The sequence below is a fragment of the Balaenoptera borealis genome, assembly GCF_965194805.1.
Source record: "Balaenoptera borealis genome assembly, contig: HAP1_SCAFFOLD_1964, whole genome shotgun sequence".
Lineage (NCBI taxonomy): Eukaryota > Metazoa > Chordata > Mammalia > Artiodactyla > Balaenopteridae > Balaenoptera > Balaenoptera borealis.
Window position 1 is genome coordinate 1 of NW_028122297.1, and position 15,253 is coordinate 15,253.

General features: G+C 47.3%; 1 pseudogene across 1 annotated transcript; it reads right to left on the reverse strand.

Moving 5' to 3' along the window:
- Positions 1–1,028: 1,028 nt before the first annotated feature.
- Positions 1,029–7,950, reverse strand: LOC309622265 (uncharacterized protein C2orf78 pseudogene; annotated as a pseudogene). Its single transcript has 3 exons — positions 7,867–7,950; positions 4,222–4,971; positions 1,029–2,944 (listed from the first exon to the last, which is right to left on the reverse strand). The product of its transcript is annotated as an uncharacterized protein C2orf78 pseudogene (transcript).
- Between the last annotated feature and the right edge of the window lie 7,303 nt (positions 7,951–15,253).

Genomic DNA, 15,253 nt, shown 5'->3' on the forward strand with positions numbered 1-15,253 from the left:
GGTTATTAAAGGCTCAGGATCTAAATTCTACCTGTCTCTACACCCCTTCCCAGCTGTCGATTTGACCCCATTTTTGAATGCTGACCTCATTGTTCAACTTTTCTCTGCCGTCTGTATACTCACCTTGAAAACTTGTTTCTGTGATGCGTTGAGCAGACACAGGGTGGCAGACTGCAGAGGTGGAAGCTGGTGGTCGGATATTTGTGGGCTGAATCTCCTTCAGTCCCATTCCCATTTCTGGTTGCCCAGAGGCCCTACTTCCTGTGTGTGACGCCGAGCCGTAGGATTGCGGGCAGGAGCCAAGTTCTCCATACAGTAAAGACCCCAGTGTGCCTTGGTTACAGTAATATACCTGGCTTCCTTCCTGGCAGGGAAGTGACAGGCGGCTATGCCCCTGCTTTGTTCGTGGGCCTCCTGATCCAGCAGTTCCCTTGGCTCTGCCCCTGTCGTCAGCTGCCCCTAGGATAACTCTGAGCCCTAGCCACTTCTCTGGTAGATTTCCCTATTCCCCCACTACAGTCACACCTGAATAAGGCAACTCAGACCTTTCAGAGATGTGTCCTGAACCTCTTGTTTTCTGAAATACCTATCTGGTGGTTGTGAGACTTAAGGCCAGCGTCCCCGAGAGACTTTTTCTATTTCTCCTAGTAAACCTAGACTCATCTTCTGTCACCTTCAACTCTACTCCAATTGTGTTCTTTCAACCCAGACCTCTGACCCTGCTTTTTACTTCTGCCATTTCATCCTCGCTCCTGCTTCCTTTCCTAAATCCATACGTCTCTTTTGGCCTTCCTAGCCCTGGGCCAAGTTCCTTCCTCTTTGCTCAGTTTTTACCCCTTTCCTTCATTCTCCCATCCAACTTTCAGTCCTTCCTTTCTCACGCCCCAGTTAGCAGCATCTGAAAATTCGAAAGGTTTGTTACTCGTCTATTAATTGTATTCCATTTACTTATTCAGTTCTATACCTGTCTTACCTGTGTATGGAAGAACAGCTGGTAGCCAAGGTGGCACCAAGAATCCTAGCAGCTCTCACTTGACGTATCCGTAGTAGTCGGCAATTTCCATTTCGTTTTCCCTCTCGGTGAAAAATTGCAGCTTGCCCGAAGAGGTGTATCTGGCAGCATTCTCCCGTTGTTGTTGAGCCCGCCTCTTCATGGCCTCTCGCTCTGGCCTCTGCTCTTGTTCGATGGGCTTTGACATGACTGGCTCAGGCACGTTGGGTTCCCTCCATGGAACTCGTTGCTTGCTGAAGTCTTGGAGTAGAAAGTGGGTTTGGAGCTTGGGTGGGGACTGGCGCTTATTCACAGCAGGGGGAACAGGCTCCCGCTGGAGAGGAGCGCCAGATGAAGTTTTGGAGGGTGCAGGCCTAGGAGCAGCAGACTGAGGGACACGAGGCTGGGTATGGTTGGGCCAAGCCGGTTGGGTTGGGTTGGTCACAGTTGGCTGAGCTGGTTTGGCGGGGCCTGGCAAAGAGGCAGGAGCTGGCTGGGATGAATTGGCTGCAGCAGGTTGAGCTGAGTCAGTAGAACCAGGCTGGGCACGGTAAGCCCCAGCAGGCCGATGTGAGGCCAGAGACTGTGGCCTCCGAGGAGCGGGTCGAGCTTGAGGCTTGTCCCAGGCAGAAAAAGGCAGAGGTATCAACTTGACCTTCCCAGGAGGAGGCCGCTCATACTGGGCTGGAGACGGACACTCTGTTTCAGCACTGCTGTCTGGTTTCTGGGCTTGGACTTGCGTTTTCTCAGGACCCTTCCCCTCACGTGGGGTATGCCGCCATGGCTGGATAGCTGGGGGTGGCTGGGGGTCTTTGGGGTTGCTTGACTTTCCCAAGAGCCGACAGGAAGAGCGCCCAGTTTTCGTCTCATTCTTCTTCCCCAGCGCATGAAGAACCTTCACAGACTCCAGCATGCGCACGCCAAGGGAGGTTCGAGGCTTTTGAAAGCTCTGTTGGAGAAGCTCAGTTTGGTGTTCCTTTCGCTTCGTGTGGGGGATTGCTGGCTTCTCTTCTGCCTTGACTTTGTTCCCTGACTGCTTGTTCTCCTCAGCCTTGTTTCTCCCTCTGGTCCTTTTGGTCTTTTCCTGCCCGTGGCTCTTAGTTTTGCTGATCTTTCTGGATGCAGCTTTCTGAGGTTTGCCTTGAGAGTGCTTGGCCGTGTTCACAGGAGCCCTGTCACTGACTGCAGCGTGGCATATAACCACTTCTCCCCCTAACAGGCACTCTGGATTCTTTGGCTGGATTTTGGCCTTGGGAGCGCCACTGATAGGCTCAGAGGCTTTCTGTTTGTTCTTCCTGGGTTGATCAGAGGGAACCTTTATGACACTTGGCTTTTCCTGCACCTGATTCACCTTAATGGCTCTGGTGTCTTTAGCTTTGATCACGTTGGGACCTTGGGATTGATCAAGATCTTTCAAAGGATTAAAGAGCTGGGGAAGGTGAATATCCTCCGCCAGTGTAGTAATGTCTGCAAGACCACTGCTAGGTTCAATCCCATTTTCAAGTGTCCCTAGGTCCTGACGACTCCGGCTGTTCTCTCCCAGATCAGCATTTTCAGAACCAGGCTGCTCCTCTTGGCTGAGGGGATCGGTGCAGGCCAGCGGCTGGTGAATATCAGGGATTCCTAAAGGGAGTAGTGGAGGATCTTGGTTCTCTGTTGGGATCTGGTAGGCATCCAGAGGCTTTGAAAGCTTGGTTTTGATATCATCCACGTGCTTACTCTCTATTTGTCCCTGGCTTGGAGCTGGAGGCAGGGCCAGGAGACGCCTGGCACTCTGGACTGGAGCTGTCACTGAAATGTCCCCAAGTTCAGATGGTGGGTTACTCTCAAGTATGTGGCTGTTTCTGCTACTGCAGGACTTGGGGAGTTCTTGACTTTGTGTCACACAAAACGTCTGGCTTGGAGGTTGCAATCCCAGGGAATTTTTCATCACCAGGGGGGAGGTCTCCATCCCTACAAAGGGATCAAGGGAGAAGTCAGTCCCTGGTAAGTGAGATGCTCCCCCTAAACACCAACACAGCAGTCATGTACCTTTCAAGGGGTTCAGGGGCAAGATGGGCAAGGCATTTCTACTAACTCTTCTTAAGGATCACGGACAGTGCCCTATGCTACGAGGTAAGCGGTGACTGTTGTAATTCTTACTGGTGAGCCTTTCCTGTCACTGATTCTCGGCTCGCTTTGTATTTCATAGGACTGTTATAAGTCCAATACAAAATGAGTCTTATTTTTAAAAACCTGAAATGTTTTACAAAGCCTAGCATTCTCATATAGGGTCCTTTCCATTCTCCCCACTTTCCCGAGAGGCCAAGAACACGTCACACCATGAACTAGGAGAGGGGGTAGAGCCCTTGCTGATGAAACACATCAACAAAGACAGAGTCTTAGCCTGCTTGCTCTCTGGACAGGATCTCGGACCACAAGGTCTTCAATCCTGGTATAAATGAAGGAAGTGAGGACAGTTCAACTGGCACTCACATAACAAGAGTTCTGAAACACCTTCCGAAGAGACTATAGCAGTAGATGAGGGAAGGGAGTGCTACAGTGTGGCAGTACAGGGGGAACGATCGGCTACAGCAGTGAAAAGTGTGGTACCGATTGGTGTGCTCTCGGCGTTCTTGTACATGTAGCATAGATGACCTCTACAGTGGCCCTCCCACCTTCCCACCTGCATTAGGTGTTCTTTTTTTTGTAATTTATGTTTATGTATTTATTTACTGTTTGAACTTATTTATTCTACGTATTTATGTTTTTGGCTGCACTGGGTCTCTCATTGCTGTGCACGGGCTTTCTCTAGTTGGCGGCTAGCGGGGGCTACTCTCGGTTGCGGTGTGCGGGCTTCTCATCGCGGTGGCTTCTCTTGTTGCGGAGCATGGGCTGTAGGCACGTGGGCTTCGGTAGTTGAGGCTCACGGGCTCTAGAATGCAGGCTCCGTCGTTGTGGCACATGCGCTTAGTTGCTGCACGGCATGTGGGATCTTCGCAGACCAGGGCTCGAACCCGTGTCCCCCGCATTGCATTGGCAGGCGGATTCTTAACCACGGCGCCACCAGGGAAGCCCTAGGTGTTCTCATATAGAGTCTAAAAACAGAGGGCACTGAGCGAAGGTAGTGGTTATTAAAGGCTCAGGATCTAAATTCTACCTGCCTCTACACCCCTTCCCAGCTGTCGATTTGACCCCATTTTTGAATGCCGACCTCATTCTTCAACTTTCTCTGCCGTTTGTGTACTCACCTTGAAAACTTGTTTCTGTGATGCGTTGAGCAGACACAGGGTGGCAGATTGCAGAGGTGGAAGCTGGTGGTCGGATATTTGTGGGCTGAATCTCCTTCAGTCCCATTCCCATTTCTGGTTGCACAGAGGCCCTACTTCCTGTGTATGACACAGAGCCATAGGATTGCGGGCAGGAGCCAAGTTCTCCATACAGTAAAGACCCCAGTGTGCCTTGGTTATAGTAATATACCTGGCTTCCTTCCTGGTAGGTAAGTGACAGGTGGCTCTGCCCCTGATTTGGAATCTGACATGGTGTTCCCTGAGCAAGGCTGGCAGAAAGCGATGGATGTAGAGGGACCATGTTATTGGCGTCTGAAGTTTTATCATACTGGGCTGCCAGAAACATGGAGGAAGCAGCTGTATGCCGGTCAGTGAGTGCCAGAGTAAAGTCTCCGAGTGAAGAAGAATTCTTTTCAGTGCTTGCTGTGATGTCCCACTCAAGAACACCTGGATAGGAAGCAGCTGAAGTGGAGATCTGGCTGTGGTCCGTAACTCCAGGTAACATAGTCGTGCTAGAATGTTGGTAAAGGTAGGCACTACCCATGAGTGTCTGGAAAGGGGTACCAGTAGCCGATGCCGAACTGACGGCAGGGGCAGAGACTCTGGAGAAGTTGCAGACACTTCGTGTTAGGGAAGTTGCATTGCTCACCACAGGAGGAGAATGCTGCAGAGAATCTAGAGTTCCAAGTAGAGATGGATGTTGGAAATTTTCTGTAAGAACAAGAGGGTCATGAAAAACTCAGGGAGGTTGAGAAATTCTCACTACGTTTGAGGAACGGCATCATCTGAAGGTTCTTGCTATCAGGACACCTCTACTATCACTACTTCCTGAGAAACCCAAAATCAGACAGTTGATGATGGCTGTAAGGACTGAGCAGTTTTCCACTCTTCTCTATTAACTGCCTGTGCTCCCATCTTGGGCACAGACGGGCAGAAGAGCCAAGTGGTGTGGTTCAGAGATTGTTCTCTAGGCTGGAAGCAACCTTCTCCCTGCCCTGTCTTTCCCTTCAGCCTGCACTCGTATTGACTTCTATGCTATTTCCTAGACTGGAAGCATTTTAGAACTAGGAGGCCCTTAGAGAACTTCGATGTTCTCAGTCTCATTTCGTGAGTAAGGAAACTGAGGCTCAGAGAGGTCGGGTTGACTTGTTCAAGTTCTCTCATTATGTTAGTATCATTACCAGGTTTCAGAACCTAAGTATCCTGACTTCCTTGCCAGGACTCCACTCTGAGCATGATACTGCCAGAAAGCAGGAGAAATAGAACTTATAATATAGGCATTTTTTTTGTCCATTAGAAAACAGTACGGCTATTACCATTGTCGTCTTCAGTGTCTCCCTTTGCTTGTGCAGTTCCCACGCTATTACCTAGAGGTGACGTACAGCTCAGTCCAACTGGTGAATTGAAAGAGTCATTTTTGCCCTCTTCAAGCCCGGTTTCTCATCCTACCTCAAAATGATTACCCGAAAGTGGATTTCTTAAGTGCTTTTGGAAAGGGAAAAGTTATCTGATTACTTCAGATTCCTCACCTGTAAAGTGGTTATAACACCACCACCAATAATAATAGCAGTAATAATTAATAGATGAATAAGCTGATCTGTTGCGTATGATTTATATGGAGGAAGATACAATAAGTTCTAGAAAGACAAAGAAAAATCATGACAAGCATATTACGTTAACGAAAAAGAAATCCATAGATATTAATGAAAACTGGGGTATGTGGCAAGTATCGAAGCCTAATGAATTTACTAACAAATGGCATTCTGTACCATCCATGCAATATTATGAAAGTGAATTTTGCCCACTCTATTTTAGTGAATACTATTAACCAGAAGACACGATGGAGGTGATAGAGGTGAATGAATTCCTAGCCAATGCATACAGACAGAGAAGGTATGTCAGTAAAAAATGCATAACAAGCAACAGAATGCAATAAATGTGCATGTATAGGTAGCCACAACACATATAGACAAGTATTTCAATGAAAACCGGTACGAAGCAGACAGCAAAATAATAAGTGTAAAAGAGTTTCATTATTGTGCTCCTTCATATTTTTACCCAGCAAGTAAGAGGTATTAAGCCTAGGAGAAATATATATTTCAATGAATATAGCTTATATAATAAGCAGAAAGGAAGCTTAAAATGTATCAGGAAGGTTTTTGGATTTATCCTAGAACTTAGATTAGAATCATCTTCAGCATCCAAGAAGATGGCATCCCAAAACCTCAAAAAACCATCATGCCTAGAATCCAATTAAAAAAGATTTTCAAATGTAAGAAAATCCACAGGACTCCACAATATGGTTTTCGATAAACGTGGATGTTTGTTTGTTTTGTTTCTTTGGCCGCGCCGCGTGGCCCTGGCCGTGAAAGCACCGAGTCCTAAGCACTGGACCGCCAGGGAATTCCCTAAGTGGGGGGAATTAGAGATGTGGGGCTTGACTTTTTCTTCTTCTTCTTCTTCTTCGGTAGCTAAGCTCTACAAGCGAACGATGGCTGTTGATCAATGTGCTCTCTGTGTTAGGAAGGAAATAACTGTAAAAATGAAAAGCAGCCTTGCCTTAGAACCTACATATCACACCAAGGAAAATAGTCCTTCTGATTCAATTTAGAAGATATCACTTAAAATGTTGAATTGGTGAAATGTCTACCTAGTTTAAAAATTAGAAAGAATAAAACACTGAAAAGCAGCCCCCTAGATAACCACTGTGGTTGCTTGTTTATAGGAGGCATCATTTCTAAAACGTATTTCTAAAATGTTTATATTCAAAACTGTCAAGTGGCCAACTGTATTCAGAGAGGCAATAAAAGAAAGAAAACGGAGTATGACTTTTCTGATAAGCTGCCTTTCCCGGTGATCCCCTGTTCTGGCCTTACTTTCCTTCTTAGTCTGTTAATGTAAGGGTTTGCTACCATCAACTTGGTTTTGCCCTGCTCTGAGCAGGTTTCCCTCTGTGCTGTTTCTGCTTTAATTGAAAATCTTTGGTTCCCATCAGCATTCCATTGCAAACTCCGTTTTTCTTGAGAGCTCCTCTATGCTTTCCCTCTTCATTCTTACATTTTCTCCCATCTCTTGGTGCCTGTTGGCCTGTGCTAATGAAAACCGTCCTAAACTTCCTTACGCTCGACTCTGTGCCTCCCTGTAGAGCCCAGTACTCTCCATCCTCTCTCCCTATTCTCTCTTTTCAACTAGTCGAAATCCTAGTGGAGGGAGACCATTAGAGATGAAACATCTTGGTATATATTGCTAGTTTTCTATGTCCCCTGGCTTTTCTGTGTTTCTGTTGAAACACTCTTGAGAAGTGTCTGATTTCGTTTTCTACATGGGTACCCTTTAAGGCTCAATACTGGAAAAGAAGGGGATCAGAGTGATCAACCCAATGTGGTATCCTAACGTAACAGTTAAGGAAAGCAACAGGCTTTGTGAGACAGCCAGTGATTTGTCCAAAGTCACACAGATAGTAAACGTCAAAGTCAAAAGTGAAATTAGGTCTCCAGACTTGTAGTTCAATACTTTCCCTCATTATTCCATGCTATTTTGAATCTCCTACTCAATTTAGGGGCAAAAGAAATCGAACGCAAAACTTTCCAAAGTTTCTTTTCTTACCTGACATGGTCAGAGAAGAGGAAGCATCCACTGCAGGTACAAGGGATGAGGAGACAACACTAGAGGATGTCTGAGTGGCTGCAGCTGAACGGCGCACGTGTCCAGTACAGAGGTCACTGGTTACTGGTCCAAACAGCTCCACGGAAACCCCAAGGCTCTACCAAGTGGTAGTAGGTTTGGGAGGAGAGTGATGTCACAAAGCAGGCAGTTGAAAGGTATGAGAGAGCCAATAGGGAGGTCCGATCCCCAACAGGAAGGCGGGCTTGGGTGAAGAGAGTGTAGGAGAGCTAAAACAACACCTGAGTTTCTGAGCTTTGGGGAGGAGGAAATCCTAGAAGACAGATTTACCTCCCCCAGGCTCTTCCATTAGGGAAATCATTGCAACATTTCTTACAGACGTTCATTAATACACTGAACTAAGAGTTACTTATATTCTACAGAGTATTCTATTTTATGTATCATATACTTAGAGCTATATAGATCTTATTTAATTAATAATCCTTAGGAAGGAAAGAGCCATCTAGTTTGAACTATTACAGTTGTTCTGAAATCAGATGTGTCTAATGAGTGAACTGATAGCAGCTTTTAAGGAGCCAAAGTAGGGATTAAGAAGCTCTCTTTGTAACTTGGTTCAAGAGTAGGGTGAAGTTTCTTGAGTGTACCTTGTGGAGAATGTTGTGGTCCAAGGCTCTTCTCTTTTAGTTTCTTCTCCTTGACTCCTACCTTCCTTGGGCTGGGCTAGGCTGGGGGCCAGGTTGGACTTGCGACTTAACATTTCTCTTCCGCTTTCTCTTTTTTTTTTTTCTTCCATTATGGGCATTGCTTCGAGGACAAGCCTTGATCTTGCATTGGACGTTACTTCCTGTCACCTTCCAGCAGCAGGAGTCTTCTTTTCAGTGCTTGATGCTTCACGAAATAGACTCTGCCCGTTGGCAGCAAATACCAGAGAGCTAGGAGACAGAGCTGGTTGCAGACCTTTCCTCTTCCAGCCTTTGGTTGCAATTGTTTGGCCCATAATTTGCTAGCTCTAGTTCCTTGGGCCACACAGGTATCCTGCCATCTCCAGCTCTTGTTATATGTGAGAGACATTCTGAACACTGTCCCTTTTTCTTTGCACAGAAGTATATACAGTGTGGCAGTTACTGTAATCTCCTCCGCCTTGCAAACAGCCACTCTAGAATCTTGGACCTCTAGGACTCTCTGTCTTGCATGCTTGGGGGCAAGGCCAAGCAAAATGAAGAGGAGAATAATTAGAGAAAGAGGAGGACGTTGGTGGAGAATTGGGAGCAGGTAAGGTGAAAGGGCACAGGAGAAAAGAGATGCATGTAGACTTTTTGGTTTCTGTGGGAAACAGGTTGACACACTTGGGCCTCATTTGGTATTAACAGAACAGAGAGTTAAAGATCTAAGTAGCTAGATAGTGTGCAGCAACTGCCATGAAGTCTGTACACTGAAGAGAACAGTCTCACATCTAGTTTTCATTTTGTTTTATGTCATAGTACCTTATTTATAGCATTCACTGGTGTGTTTGTAGAATACAGATGTTTTCAAATGCTCTGGTTTTGTCTACATGGTTATCTCCTTGTCCTGTTTGTAAGGAATCCAACATTGTAAGACATATTGCATGTTTTTCTCTTGACGATTGTTGACCTTGAAGCGTCATGAACTAACTTGAGCTGTTGGATTCTGTGGAGAAACGTTCAAAAGGGTCTGTGAAAAAGGCACTGTGGTGAGTCGCATTATGCACCCGAGCGTAAGGAGCAAGATATCTGCCACCAGCCCAGCTTGGCCTGGATTGCCTCTGTTTTAGTTCCCCTGGTTAGTGCTTTTCTCCCTAACCACTCTTGTGACTGTGATAATGTGAGTAAGGGCGGAGTTGCTAATGATCTATGTGTGAGGTAAGCTGGTTTGAGGGAGGAAATCTATGGACCTAGTCATTTTCCTTGGTGGTAAGCTTTCAGGGGTGCAGAGATGGATCTTCCTGGGGCCTTTTCTGGTCCCAGGAAGATATCGCATAGATGGGACCTCCCAAGACACACATTGAATCTTTAGGCCTGTTTTTCCTATTATGAGGTACGAACGAGTTTCTTCACTGATGGGGATGATGCTTATCTGAGAAGAAATTGTGAAAGGTGGTGTAGTGTAGAGGTGTGGCTTAAGCTTTTAAGTTTTCCTCCAGGTTTTTCCCCTAAGCTTCCTACTTCGGACGGCCTACTTACATGATACTAGTAGGTGATGTCCGGCTAACAGCTTCCTAAATATACCTGCAAGCCAGATCAGTGTCTCTTTTCTCTGTATTCCCATGGAAATCAAGAGTCCCGCCGAATTTTCCATCGAAACAGTTGATTTGTGTTGTCTCTAGGAATTCTAAAGGGCGTACCGTTGCTTCCTAACCGGTGTCATTTGGGAGATCCGCCTCTGTACGTTCAAATGATTAATTTTGAGACTTTGCTCATGTGTGCAGTAAACCCTTGAATTCCCTAAGACCTTCCTTTCCTCCATCTCCTACCCCATTAAGCCCGCTTCAGTTCATCTCCTGAATTTCTTTGGAATCTGTCAGCCAGCTCTTCCTCAACTTCCTAATACTGAACTTGCCTGTCTGTTGCGATTAGGTCCTAACTGGTGTCCATATATCTTGTTTCCTTCCAATCCACTCTTCACACAAGAAACCTTCAAAGCAAGTTGGAACGTTGCTCATAAACATCGCTCACAAGCATTGTTTTGAGAATAGAAAACACACTGTTGGCCTTTAAGACTCTGCGTGGTCTAGAATCCTCTCTGCTTCTCTAGCCCCATCTTGTGCCACTTTTGCCCTCACTTTCTATGCTTCAGATACACTGAATTAACCTTAGTTCTCACTCATCTGACAGAAGTCAGTTCAGATACTATTTTTCACTGTGATTCCTAGCATTAAGGAATTTGATTATCAGGTTTTGTATGAGGACTATTTCATCAGGGGTACAGAAGTTCTGGCCATCTCTGGTTTTGGATATCCCTTATTTGTTGAGACCTTTGCGTTGTTTGGTTGCCTTTTGTCTGTTTTCCAGATGGGAAAACAGGAACAAGGGAAGTATAGGTTATTACTAGGTGGGGTTGAACAAGTGGAGCAGCAAACTGCAAAGCAGAAAGAAGAGGGACGTACTATAGAGGGATATGACTTCCATTCTCAAGGCGCCTGCATCCTGTGCAGGGAGACAGCCTAACATAAAATGTGCCTAACAACAAATATATTGACTTCTTACTAAAAATCTCCAGTTCATAGAACCGAGGGGTTTGTACCTTCTCCTTTAAAAGTGATAGTCCTGGGACTTCCCCGGTGGTCCCGTGGTGAAGACTCTGCGCTTCCAATGCAGCAGGCGTGGGTTCAATCCCTGGTTGGGGAGCTAAGATCCCACATGCTGCGCAGCCAAAGAAATTTTTTTCGAACGTTATACTCCTGTATTGTTGGCTTTAGTGGTTTAGATTTTGTTTTACTGTTAAGAAGATTTCAGTTTATTTACCGGGAACAAACAACACATAATGTAAAAATAGTTTCCCAGAAACGATTTCCATCATTCTCTTCTTCCCTTTCTCCCGCAGACTGGTGTTTCACCTTGACAAGTTCTCTGTCATTCCATAGGAAAGCTGTCTGGCTTGGAGGTTGCAATCCCAGGGAATTTTTCATCAGCGGGGAAGTCTCCATCACTACAGAGGAATCAAGGGAGAAGTCAGTCCCTGGTAAGTGAGATGCTCCCCCTAAACACCAACACAGCAGTCGTGTACCTTTCAAGGGGTTCAGGGGCAAGATGGGCAAGGCATTTCTACTAACTCTTCTTAAGGATCACGGACAGTGCCCTATGCTACGAGGTAAGCGGTGACTGTTGTAGTTCTTACTGGTGATCCTTTCCTGTCACTGATTCTCGGCCTTCTTTGTATTTCATAGGACTGTTGTCAGTCCAATACAAAATGAGTCTTATTTTTAAAAACCTGAAATGTTTTACAGAGCCTAGCATTCTCATATAGGGTCCTTTCCATTCTCCCCACTTTCCCGAGAGGCCAAGAACACTTCACACCATGAACTAGGAGAGGGGGTAGAGCCCTTTCTGATGAAATACATCAACAAAGACAGAGTCTTAGCCTGCTTGCTCTCTGGACAGGATCTCGGACCACAAGGTCTTCAATCCTGGTATAAATGAAGGAAGTGAGGACAGTTCAACTGGCACTCTGATAACAAGAGTTCGGAAACACCTTCCGAAGAGACTATAGCAGTAGATGAGGGAAGGGAGTGCTACAGTGTGGCAGTACAGGGGGAACGATCGGCTACAGCAGTGAAAAGTGTGGTACCGATTGGTGTGCTCTCGGGGTTCTTGTACATGTAGCATAGATGACCTCTACGGTGGCCCTCCCACCTTCCCACCTGCATTAGGTGTTCTTTTTTTTTGTAATTTATGTTTATGTATTTATTTACTGTTTGAACTTATTTATTCTACGTATTTATGTTTTTGGCTGCACTGGGTCTCTCATTGCTGTGCACGGGCTTTCTCTAGTTGGCGGCTAGCGGGGGCTACTCTCGGTTGCGGTGTGCGGGCATCTCATCGCGGTGGCTTCTCTTGTTGCGGAGCATGGGCTGTAGGCACGTGGGCTTCGGTAGTTGAGGCTCACGGGCTCTAGAATGCAGGCTCCGTCGTCGTGGCACATGCGCTTAGTTGCTGCACGGCATGTGGGATCTTCGCAGACCAGGGCTCGAACCCGTGTCCCCTGCATTGGCAGGCGCCACCAGGGAAGCCCTAGGTGTTCTCATATAGAGTCTAAAAACAGAGAGCACTGAGAGAAGGTAGTGGTTATTAAAGGCTCAGGATCTAAATTCTACCTGTCTCTACACCCCTTCCCAGCTGTCGATTTGACCCCATTTTTGAATGCCGACCTCATTGTTCAACTTTTCTCTGCCGTCTGTATACTCACCTTGAAAACTTGTTTCTGTGATGCGTTGAGCAGACACAGGGTGGCAGACTGCAGAGGTGGAAGCTGGTGGTCGGATATTTGTGGGCTGAATCTCCTTCAGTCCCATTCCCATTTCTGGTTGCCCAGAGGCCCTACTTCCTGTGTGTGACGCCGAGCCGTAGGATTGCGGGCAGGAGCCAAGTTCTCCATACAGTAAAGACCCCAGTGTGCCTTGGTTACAGTAATATACCTGGCTTCCTTCCTGGCAGGGAAGTGACAGGCGGCTATGCCCCTGCTTTGTTCGTGGGCCTCCTGATCCAGCAGTTCCCTTGGCTCTGCCCCTGTCGTCAGCTGCCCCTAGGATAACTCTGAGCCCTAGCCACTTCTCTGGTAGATTTCCCTATTCCCCCACTACAGTCACACCTGAATAAGGCAACTCAGACCTTTCAGAGATGTGTCCTGAACCTCTTGTTTTCTGAAATACCTATCTGGTGGTTGTGAGACTTAAGGCCAGCGTCCCCGAGAGACTTTTTCTATTTCTCCTAGTAAACCTAGACTCATCTTCTGTCACCTTCAACTCTACTCCAATTGTGTTCTTTCAACCCAGACCTCTGACCCTGCTTTTTACTTCTGCCATTTCATCCTCGCTCCTGCTTCCTTTCCTAAATCCATACGTCTCTTTTGGCCTTCCTAGCCCTGGGCCAAGTTCCTTCCTCTTTGCTCAGTTTTTACCCCTTTCCTTCATTCTCCCATCCAACTTTCAGTCCTTCCTTTCTCACGCCCCAGTTAGCAGCATCTGAAAATTCGAAAGGTTTGTTACTCGTCTATTAATTGTATTCCATTTACTTATTCAGTTCTATACCTGTCTTACCTGTGTATGGAAGAACAGCTGGTAGCCAAGGTGGCACCAAGAATCCTAGCAGCTCTCACTTGACGTATCCGTAGTAGTCGGCAATTTCCATTTCGTTTTCCCTCTCGGTGAAAAATTGCAGCTTGCCCGAAGAGGTGTATCTGGCAGCATTCTCCCGTTGTTGTTGAGCCCGCCTCTTCATGGCCTCTCGCTCTGGCCTCTGCTCTTGTTCGATGGGCTTTGACATGACTGGCTCAGGCACGTTGGGTTCCCTCCATGGAACTCGTTGCTTGCTGAAGTCTTGGAGTAGAAAGTGGGTTTGGAGCTTGGGTGGGGACTGGCGCTTATTCACAGCAGGGGGAACAGGCTCCCGCTGGAGAGGAGCGCCAGATGAAGTTTTGGAGGGTGCAGGCCTAGGAGCAGCAGACTGAGGGACACGAGGCTGGGTATGGTTGGGCCAAGCCGGTTGGGTTGGGTTGGTCACAGTTGGCTGAGCTGGTTTGGCGGGGCCTGGCAAAGAGGCAGGAGCTGGCTGGGATGAATTGGCTGCAGCAGGTTGAGCTGAGTCAGTAGAACCAGGCTGGGCACGGTAAGCCCCAGCAGGCCGATGTGAGGCCAGAGACTGTGGCCTCCGAGGAGCGGGTCGAGCTTGAGGCTTGTCCCAGGCAGAAAAAGGCAGAGGTATCAACTTGACCTTCCCAGGAGGAGGCCGCTCATACTGGGCTGGAGATGGACACTCTGTTTCAGCACTGCTGTCTGGTTTCTGGGCTTGGACTTGCGTTTTCTCAGGACCCTTCCCCTCACGTGGGGTATGCCGCCATGGCTGGATAGCTGGGGGTGGCTGGGGGTCTTTGGGGTTGCTTGACTTTCCCAAGAGCCGACAGGAAGAGAGCCCAGTTTTCGTCTCATTCTTCTTCCCCAGCGCATGAAGAACCTTCACAGACTCCAGCATGCGCACGCCAAGGGAGGTTCGAGGCTTTTGAAAGCTCTGTTGGAGAAGCTCAGTTTGGTGTTCCTTTCGCTTCGTGTGGGGGATTGCTGGCTTCTCTTCTGCCTTGACTTTGTTCCCTGACTGCTTGTTCTCCTCAGCCTTGTTTCTCCCTCTGGTCCTTTTGGTCTTTTCCTGCCCGTGGCTCTTAGTTTTGCTGATCTTTCTGGATGCAGCTTTCTGAGGTTTGCCTTGAGAGTGCTTGGCCGTGTTCACAGGAGCCCTGTCACTGACTGCAGCGTGGCATGTAACCACTTCTCCCCCTAACGGGCACTCTGGATTCTTTGGCTGGATTTTGGCCTTGGGAGCGCCACTGATAGGCTCAGAGGCTTTCTGTTTGTTCTTCCTGGGTTGATCAGAGGGAACCTTTATGACACTTGGCTTTTCCTGCACCTGATTCACCTTAATGGCTCTGGTGTCTTTAGCTTTGATCACGTTGGGACCTTGGGATTGATCAAGATCTTTCAAAGGATTAAAGAGCTGGGGAAGGTGAATATCCTCCGCCAGTGTAGTAATGTCTGCAAGACCACTGCTAGGTTCAATCCCATTTTCAAGTGTCCCTAGGTCCTGACGACTCCGGCTGTTCTCTCCCAGATCAGCATTTTCAGAACCAGGCTGCTCCTCTTGGC